The sequence below is a fragment of the Mirounga leonina genome, unplaced genomic scaffold, assembly GCF_011800145.1.
Source record: "Mirounga leonina isolate KUSES-001 unplaced genomic scaffold, KU_Mleo_1.0 Mir_151, whole genome shotgun sequence".
NCBI classification, from domain to species: domain Eukaryota; kingdom Metazoa; phylum Chordata; class Mammalia; order Carnivora; family Phocidae; genus Mirounga; species Mirounga leonina.
In genome coordinates, this window is record NW_023270377.1 from 20703239 (window position 1) to 20713241 (window position 10003).

General features: G+C 43.4%; 1 pseudogene; it reads right to left on the bottom strand.

The window, feature by feature from the left end:
* Positions 1-8105: 8105 nt before the first annotated feature.
* Positions 8106-9118, bottom strand: LOC118011755 (annotated as a pseudogene).
* Positions 9119-10003: the final 885 nt, after the last annotated feature.

The following is a 10003-nucleotide window of genomic DNA, read 5'->3' on the forward strand; positions in this document are numbered from 1 at the left end:
GCTGGCCCTGGACCCACATGGTGACATGCTGCCTCTTACCCAACCAGCCAGTCTCTGTAGGGCACAGCCTTCTGGAAGAATCTGCTCCATTATTTCCATTCTCGGGTCATTCAACTCAAGATGCAAATTCTTGGAGGAAAGAGGCTTGGGTGGCCTAACTGGACCGTCAGCCTATTTCTCGGTTACTGTACCTTGATTGAAAATCCCCAAGGAAAGTCAGAAGAAAGGGAACAGACGTTGATTGGAAGCAGTAATGTCTGTCCAGTTACTGGGGTCAGAGACAGCTCCAAGGACAGAGGCCTAATGGGTATTAACCTCATAATATCTTTGGTGTTGATATTTTTGAACAACTTCTGTCACTCAAGGGAACCTCTGTTTAGTTGTTTTCTCAACATTCCTGGCCAGATCCCATAAAGCTTTCATTTGTTCCTTCCTTCCTTTATTCAATGAATGAACGTTTAGAGAGCCCTGAGAATGAAGGAATTCGGCAGTGTGGTTTTGTGACATCCGACAGGAAAGGGGCACGTGGCTAAAACTCCTAAGTAGAGTCATCAGAGGTGGGGGACACCAGGTGTAGCTGATGATTAGTCGTTAGAGATGGAGAACAGAAGAAGAGGGCTAGTCGAAGGGAGAGTCTTCAGAGCACCAGAGCTCGTGGGCACAGACTGGGCTGAGTCAGGAGGTGAGAGGGACAGCAGGTGGGCAAGCTTGGAGAGGGTGGTGTGGCGATAGGAGACTGAGCAGGGATCACGGGATGGGTGGGGTATTTGGAACCAGGTGATGAACCCGAAAGTTGGGCAGTTAGAGAAGAAGAGAGAAGAAATCGTGAGTTAACTGGGTCAGGAGCAGATGCTGAGGATGTGCCCTAAGGAGGTACTCCACACCAAAAGTTTGTCAGGAACCACTGTGTCGACTAATGATGGTAGCTCAAGGCTTCTTGGATGGTCACATCTGGTGGTGCCCTCTTGTTACTCCGGGTCTAGGGGCTTGGCAGTGGGTCTCTAACACTGGGTGTGCCTGGGTCTGTCCTTTCCCACTACTCCAGGCCTCCTCCACTTTGCTGTGTGTCTTCTCTGAGCCTTGCCTCCTAGTCACCTCATACTTTGAAATTGTTTTTCTTCTTTACTCCTAACCCCAAATCTCAAGGTATCACCTGTTGTCTGGCTAGCTAATTTGCAAAATGAACTCAAAGAATGAGGTTGCTGTTCGTGACTGAAAGGTTTACCTGTTTTAGAGACTATATTTATATTTAACCAGTCCTTGGGGAATCAATGTGGGAACTTCAAACATTGAGACATTTCTGCCAGTTGATGGAGAGAAATATTCTTAGGCAGAAGGACCTTCAAGCAGACCTCAAACCCTGTCAAAAATCTGGCTCAGGAAGACCTTTCACAGATGAAAAGCTGGCCCCAAATTATACATATTGCTTTGTGAAGTAATGAACCCCTTCTTACTGAATGTATAGAGGCAGAATGATTACCAGTTAGAATTTTCTCAGAGATTCCATTTGGAATGGACTGGATCAGTGGCATCCTTTTAACAATGAATTTTGCTGTGGGAACTCAACGCAACAAGGAATAAAAAACCAAACCAAACCAAACACTGTACTAGAATTCACTGTCTTTGTCCATACTCCCTACCTTGTAAGGAAGAAGGATTCATGCTTGCTGTACCAGTGTCTGGGCTTTCCTGTATGGGGCAAGGGGGGAAAAACCCAAACCCCAACCAGTGAAGCCAGAGAAGCCGAATTGAGCTACACGGTGAAGGGAGCCAGAGAAGGGAGACGGGAGGGGGTGCTGGTGGTGGTGGTGGTGGTGTGTGGGTGGAATTAGCCATACCGCCGTACTGGATGTCATGGACAGTTTCTCGTCTGGCTTTGAAAGTAGGGAGGAGAGTAAGGTTTCAGGAAGCAGCTGCTGTCCGAGTAGCGGGTACTGAGAGTGGCAGAGAATGCGAGTAATGTGTTTTCAAAGATCTCTTAGTGTGCATTAAGAATGCACTCCACCCCTTTGGCTTTTTTTTTTTTTAAGAGGCTGGGAATAGATTTGAATTGCTTCAGATTATATTTGTTTTGATGGACAGATGCTTCTTTGAACATGAGTTCATGCCGAGGTTGGACCTGTCACAAGACTGTCTGGCATCTGCGGGGAAGAAGCCAGACACAAAATAGGTCAATGGTAAACTGATTCTTGATGAATCCAGAATGGGCATCTCAGAGCCCCCCTTGGCCTCAACCTTGTCCCCCGGGGCTCTGTGAAACCCAGTTTGAAACTACCCTCTGCATACACCCCGGAGTCCCTTCCATCCCTGCAAGTCATTGTGCAAGGCCAGCCTTGTCTCAAGTTCAGTCGCAGATACTGACCGCAGGGAAACATAGACTCTTTTTGGTTACAGGTCTGTGTTGCCAAATTCTGGAAAAGGTGCCCTCAGCACGGCCCGGAGCCTCTGCAGGCTCCGGGCTGTGGGGTGTGGTTTTGTGAATGGGGCTCACTGTGGTTCTAGGGAGCCCAGATTGCATGAGCCAGCTGCCGTCTTGCCTCAGGGCGGACGTCTGGTTACACACCACTGCCAGCCCCTGGACAAAGCTATTCTCATTGAGCAGTATTTTCCTCTTGCCGTCAGCCATGACTTCTAAATCCCTTTGCTGTATCCCGTTGGAACAGGGCTCAGGGTTTTAGGCCAGTTCGTTCAGCAGGACTCTGGGTGTCCCGCAAACAAGGAATCATTTGGGATGGGCTGGGATAACCTGATCTTGGGCAAGAAGACTTGCAGAGAACACTGCAGACTGCCTTCCGGGACAAAGCCTTTCGAGGAGTGGACACTTGCATGTGGTCCATGGAGGCGAAAGGCATAGAAGCAAACCCCAGGGCTGGAGTGCCATTTGAGAGGCAAAGCTGGCTCCTCGGATGACGTGGCCTTGGGGTCCACGGCGGATGAGGTCCATGTTTTTCCACACTTCCCACTGGAGCAAGCTGGGATTGCATTTCACCAAGAATTTCCATAGGGTCATAGCACATCTATCTGAGAAGCCTGCTTGTATCCTCCGGTATAGAACTCTTTTTTCAAAAAGACTCACGATTGATTTTTTAAATTAGAAGAGCAACACATGCTTGCTTTGACCAGTTTATAAAATTCAGGAGTGGATGAATTTAAATGCATCCCCTTCTCTACTCTTATGATCTGTTCTCCCAGAGGTAACTGTTGCTCACTTCTAGTGTCTGCCTTTCCAGAGTTTTTTCCACGAGAGGCCTGCCTTCCATTTCAGAAGACAGGATGATACAAAGTGCTGATGCTACTGTTTGAGGTTTTAGGAGACAAGCAGGACTTGAGTGATTGGGGCTGATTAAGGTCTGGTGAGATGCAGGGACCAAACCCAGTTGCTTGTTCTGAGCCAATGACTTTTCCAGCAACCCTGCTCCCGTCTCATGGGCTCCGTTGGCTCATATATATTGGTTTTAATGCAGTTTTAATAGCCCAGACCTACGTTTGATTTATCTACTCATTGGGCAGGTGGTGACAGACTCATGAGCTGCATCTGGGCCGGCTGGACCATCCTAGGTGAGCCGGCGGGAACTCCCCAGCGGCTTCCTGATGAAGAGCTACTTTTAGTTTCTGGAAACCTTTAGGACTGTCCCAATGACAATGGGGGATGAAGTGGTGGGGGAAGCCCCTGAGGTCGAAGTCTGGGGCTGGCCAGTATTTCCTTTTCCCTCCAGGAATTTCCAGGAGTCTTGGGGAAAATGTATGCTCTAGCTCTCCCTTTGGCTGCCACCCAGGCCAGGCCCTGGGGACTGGTGGTTAGGCTGGGACTTGTCAGTGAAAGGTCCTCATTCTAGAAACGCTGTGGGGAATGGGGAGTGTTGTATTAATAAGCACGCATGCCCGTGCAGTGCCCAGCACGGGGTGGGTCCTCCTTTCCCCTTGACCTCTCTACTTCAGTTAACAACTGTGCTTTTTCAATATACTTAATAGCCATCAACAGCATACAAACATTATAATTATCACCAGCAACAATCCTATCATTAATTAATTATTATTTTAATAATCAGGAAATTATCTATTTATTATGAATTAATTAAATCTATTTTGTTAGTGTTATATTATTATTAACAGCAACTATTTATGGGGTACCTACTATATGTCAGGCGCCCTCCTAGATACTAGGCATATATTGATGAACAAATAAATATTCCTGCCCTCATGAAACTTATTTATAACCAGCGGGAGAAGACAGACATGAACAATAGGCAAAATAAGCAAGTAGGTTTTATGACATCTTGAATGTTGACAAATGTTGCGGCAAAAAGAAGAGGAAGTTGGGAGTCTGGACCCTGGGCGGGGAGCCTATGTGGCTTTCAGTAGGGCTGCACAGGGCAGAGAAGATGAGATTGGAACAAAGCCTTGAAAGAGGTGAGGGAATTAGGGAAATTTCCAGGTAGAAAGAGACTTTGGCCATTGTCCTCAACAAGGACTTAAATTCTCGGTGGTTCCCTTAGCTATGCCAGGCCCAATCCATTATGACATTCTTAATAATGTTATGAAACCAGAGTGGTTCAGCAGGAAATGACCCTGGGGAGGGGAGAGTAAATGTTGGGGGCTCCATGGAAGATGCTGAGTTTTGGCTCTCCCCGAAGAAAGAAATGACCAGCTATCAGCAATGACAGGGGCATGCATGACTGCCTGGCATAGGGGGTGACTAAGTGCCAAGCATGGCCAGGGAGTAGGACTGGAACAGCATGGTTCTTAGGTCTGGGGTTGCTCACTGATGTCATCGGGGGGATCCAAAAATCTCTCCTCTTCCTCCCAGAAATTTCCTCCTGCAATTCTGTCCTTTGGAATGCATTCTTCTGGTTTCCTCTTTAAAATTGCACACAGCACTATTAGGAGCAAAACATCAAACTATATCAAAATCATGTTAGTGCTTGGATCAGTTTTCTCCCTTTGCTAAGAGAGACTGAGGATATAGGGCTCCTGGGGAGGGAAGAGGGGTTGTGTGAAAGGATAAGGAAAGGGGAGATCTGGGCACTGCAGCAAACCAAGCAGGCATCTCTGAGTCTGCCTAGCTCAGTTATATCCACTTACTGATGGAGAGCTGGAGGACAGCCACATTACCACAAATTGATTCCTGATAAACAGAAATACACAGAAGTTTTTGAAAAGTCGAGGAAAGCCTGGCAATTGAGAACTGATGAGGAGAGAGTGGTTGCCTTCTTTTAAATCTTTCAATCAGGGAGGGAAATATACTCTCTTCCAGTCATGTGCTGATTTAAAAGCTGGATCCCTACAAGTCTCTACAAGTAGAGATCTTGACCAGATTCTCCATAGAGTTCTCAGTGTCCTGAGGATAAGCGATTTCAGGAAATTGATTAGCCTGTATTGACCGTCCTTCCTCCCCATGGGATGCACAGAACAAACATAACATTCAGTTTGTCCATCTCCCAGCTCAAGATTTCTCTATAATCCCCCTTCAAAGACCCCTCTTGGAGGGAAGACCCCTCCTTGCCCATCGTAGTCTTGTAAGCATTACACTGATGTGTTTGATGGCAAGAACACAGTGCCTTTCAGCCCAGTGTGTGCATATAGTAGATGCTCCCGCTTAGTTGCATGACTGAATGCTATTGGAGAAATGGAAGATTGTAACAATTTATGCTCAATTGTGTTCAGCAGATATCAAAAAGCTTCTACATACAGTACTTCCCCATAACATCCTGGTAAGAGATTTTCATTGTTGTCGATTCAAACTGAAGAACAATTTCAGAAAGGTTAGGTGAACTATCAAAAGTCACACAGCTGGGCGCCTGGGTGGCTCAGATGGTTAAGCGTCTGCCTTTGGCTCAGGTCATGATCCCAGGGTCCTGGGATCGAGTCCCGCATCGGGCTCCCTGCTCTTTGGGAGCCTGCTTCTCCCTCTGCCTCTCTCTCTCTCTGTCTCTCATGAATAAATAAATAAAATCTTAAAAAAAAAAATAATAAATAATAAAAAAAAGTCACACAGCTGATAAGTGGAACTTCATGCCAGTTCTAGATTCTTGCTGGTACCCACTAATCTGAGTGAGTTTTAGTCTTTTGATAATGGGCATGATGAATGCACTCTTGTCCTAGATGATTGAATATACTCTATACCACAGATAATTAATAAAAATAATGGGTCACTATCTCTCCTTGTAACTTTTTTTTTAACATGAACATTTAATCTGAATGACTCAGAGATTAGAAAAATAAGGAGGCCAGCTATAGGATAGGGAGTTAGAGAGAAACTCTTACCCTAAATAATCTGTAATCCTTACTCCCACCCTCCCACCAAGTTTTATAGATGTGAGACATGTGATTACAAAATGATTTCACATGTACTTTACATAAAAGAAAAGTCATGAGCATTTGCTTCTGCTGTTGGGCATTTTGTGATCTGTGATAACATTCACTGTTCAGCTTTGGCCTAGTACAGTGGTTGCAGAATTTTAAGGGGCACGAAAACAGCCCCAGGGACTTGTTCAAAATACAGATTCCCCAGTCACACTTGCCATTTTGTTTAGGAGGTCTGTATTTAGCAACATTTCAAGGTGGTTCTGATGTAGATGGCCCAAAAGACACATTTGCAGGGACACTGGCTTATGTCCATGGAGAAAACCATGCTTCCTATGTGACTTGAGACTTTAAGGACACCGATGAGGAGCTCCAAAGGTCAACATTCTCTTCTGAAGTCTGGCTTCAGGACACTTTCAGGGTTTGCTTACATTACTTACCTTGGCTGATGGCCGATGTTTCTCACTACCAACTCGCCGTGGTGTGTGGGTTTTTTATTTGGTTGGAACTATGGGGCCAGGGACAGGAGTGGATCTCTTCTTAAAATGCTTGCTACCTTTTATAGTGGTCAAAAGCACTATCTGTGTCTGAGGGTGACTGACTTAAATGTCTCACTGATGACTCAAAATGGTGCAAGGAGTTGTTACCTATTGCCCAAATTCTGCACCTGCTTCTCTCCTTTCCTTGTTAAATATTTGCTGTCTGTCTGAACTGGAAAAGGATATTTCACACCAAAAGCAAATGGAGATGGTTTTGGCTGATGCCTCTTTGTACTTTTTTGAGGTTTCATTTTCTTGAGAAATGCACAGTGGGTAGAAGTGCTGTCTATGCTTCCTCCTAATGGGCTATTCATAAAAGTGCCCCTCGGGTCAATCGGCTTGTTTTGTCTCTTTCATCGCTTTATGGAGGCTCTGTTTGCTCACCTGTAGCAGATGGACTTGGATTCCAGATGTTTTGAAGAATCTTTCTATGTGGGCCTATATAATGTTATACAGCAGCAATAACTCCTTTAAAGTCTTGTGACTTTGTAAGAAGTTCTGATTGCTTATTGTTTGAAAAGTGTTTGTGTTTCCTAATTAAGCATTTCATTAATAGCTGCCAAGGCCTTTTGGTCTATACACTGACTCTATTAAGTTGATTTTTTCCTAACTAATTCAATATGATTTTATGTCTGTACTTTGTTGCTTTATAAATTTTGTTAAATTGAGGCCCACACATGAGGCACTTAGTAATTTTTAGTAAATGATGATAGTAAAAACACATCCACAGAAATGTATCTCATCAGAAGTATGCTTATATATGTTTTTTAACTGAGGTATAGTTGACATAATATAGTAGTTTTAGGTGTAAAATATAATGATTTGATATTTGTGTATGTTGCAAAATGATCACCACAGTAAGTCCAGTTAACATCCATCATCATACAGAGTTACAAATTTTTTTTTGTAATGAGAACATTTAAGATCCACTTTCTCAGTGACTTTCAAGTATATAATATAGTATTATAAACTGTAGTAACTATAAAGATATGCTTATATTTTAAAAAAACTTGGGGGAAAGCAAAATCTTGTAGGCATAGGGGTGAAGGAATTAATCTTTAAAAAACATTTTAAAAATTTCTACCAAATACAAAAGAAGACAATATATTAACCTTCCATGGATCCATCACTAAGCTTCAACAATTATCAGTTTATGACCAATTTTACTTTTCTTTTTTTTAATAAAAAAAATTGTATTTACTTAGAAGCATTCAGAATGTCAACAAAACAGCTGCATTTTTTTTTTTTTTTTTTGCAATTATTGAGTGGTAGTCAGTTAACAGAACAACAATTATTTCGTAGAAGCTGCATCAGAGACAACTGAAGATGAAAAACTACCATCCCCATATATAACTAATTTGTGCTATGCACCAACAAGAACCTGCTTTAAATTTCCATGCCAATTTACAACCCCCATACTGTACCAGGCAAGGTTAGTGGCTATTGAAAATACCACCAGGACAGGGCTATCTAAAGACACATTCGGTAGTGTGTTAACTATACAAAAAAAGACGCTGTACAGTTTAAAAACAAATCTTACACAGCCTTACATTTCAATTTTTTTCTTTAAAAGGAGTGAGTTGTGTACAGGGGGGTTAAATGCTTTATAGACAAGAAAAATTGAGCTAGAACCAACTTATTCATCATCATCATCTTCTTCTTCATCTTTTCATCTTCCTCCTCCTCCTCATCCTCTTCTTCTTCCTCATCTTCCTCCTCTTCCTTCTTTTTCTTGCTCTTTTCAGCCTTGACAACTCCCTTTTTTGCCGCATCAGGCTTTCCTTTAGCTCAGTATGCAGCAATATCCTTTTCATATTTTCCCTTCAGCTTAGCAGCCTTCTTTTCATAAGGCTGCTTGTCATCTGCAGCAGTGTTATTCCACATCTCTCCCAGTTTCTTTGCAACATCACCAGTGGATAGGCCGGGATGTTCTCCTTTGATTTTTGGGTGATACTCAGAACAAAACAAGAAAAAGGCTGAAGGAGGCCTCTTGGGTGCATTGGGATCCTTGAACTTCTTTTTGTTTCCCCTTTAGGGGGGATATAAGTTTTCATTTCTCTTTCATAACGGGCCTTGTCTGCCTTTGCCATGTCTTCAAATTTTCCTTTCTCTATAGCAGACATGGTCTTCCACCTTTCTGAGCACTTCTTAGAAAACCCTTGAGAAGTTGACTGAAGCATCTGGGTGCCTCTTCTTCTGCTCCTCTTGGCAAGTTTGCACAAAGAATGCTATCATGACATTTTGCCTCTCGGCTTCTTAGGATCTCCTTTGCCCATGTTTAATTATTTTCCTCAGCAAGCCAGAGTCGCCCAGTGCCCGTCTGGCTCTCACTTGCCCCGGCGCTCTCTCTATGGAGCTCAATGTACTGCAATGGCTGTGAGAACGGGAGCCAGCCAATTTTACTTTTCTACAGCTTCTCTCATTACTTCTATCCTTGATTAATTTGACCAAATCCTAGGCATATTGGTTGTGTAATTTCATACATAAATATTTCGGGAGTATTTCTAAAAGACAAAAACTATGCTATTAAAACATAATCACAATACAATCATCACACAAAACCAACACAAAATCCTTAGTAACATCAGATATTCAGTTTTCTCGTTTGTTTTCTCATTTTTTATTTATTTTATTTTATTTATCTTAAATATTTTATTTATTTATTTTGACAGAGGAGAAAGAGAGAGAGAGAGAGAGAGAGAGAGAGCACAAGCAGGGGGGAGGGGCAGAGGCAGAGGGAGAAGCAGGCTCCCCACTGAGCAAGGAGCCTGATGTGGGACTTGATCACAGGACCCTGGCGTCTATGACCTGAGGTGAAGGCAGAAGCTTAACTGACTGAGCCACCTAGGTGTCCCTGGCTTTTTTTTTTTTATTTAAGATTTTATTTATTTGAGAGAGAGAGAGCACAAGCAGGTGGGAAGGGGCAGAGGGAGAAGGAGAAGCAGACTCCCCTGCTGAGCAGGGAGCCTGATGCGGAGCTCAATCTCAGGATCCTGAGATCATGACTTGAGCCAAAGGCAGACGCTTAACCAGCTGAGTCACCCAGACATCCCCAGATGTTCAGTTTTTTTTCATGTTTCCATAATTGTCATAGGAATTCTCTTTTGCTCACATGCTCTCTCTTCCTTCTTTCCTCCTTTTTTTTTTTTATTGGTATGAAT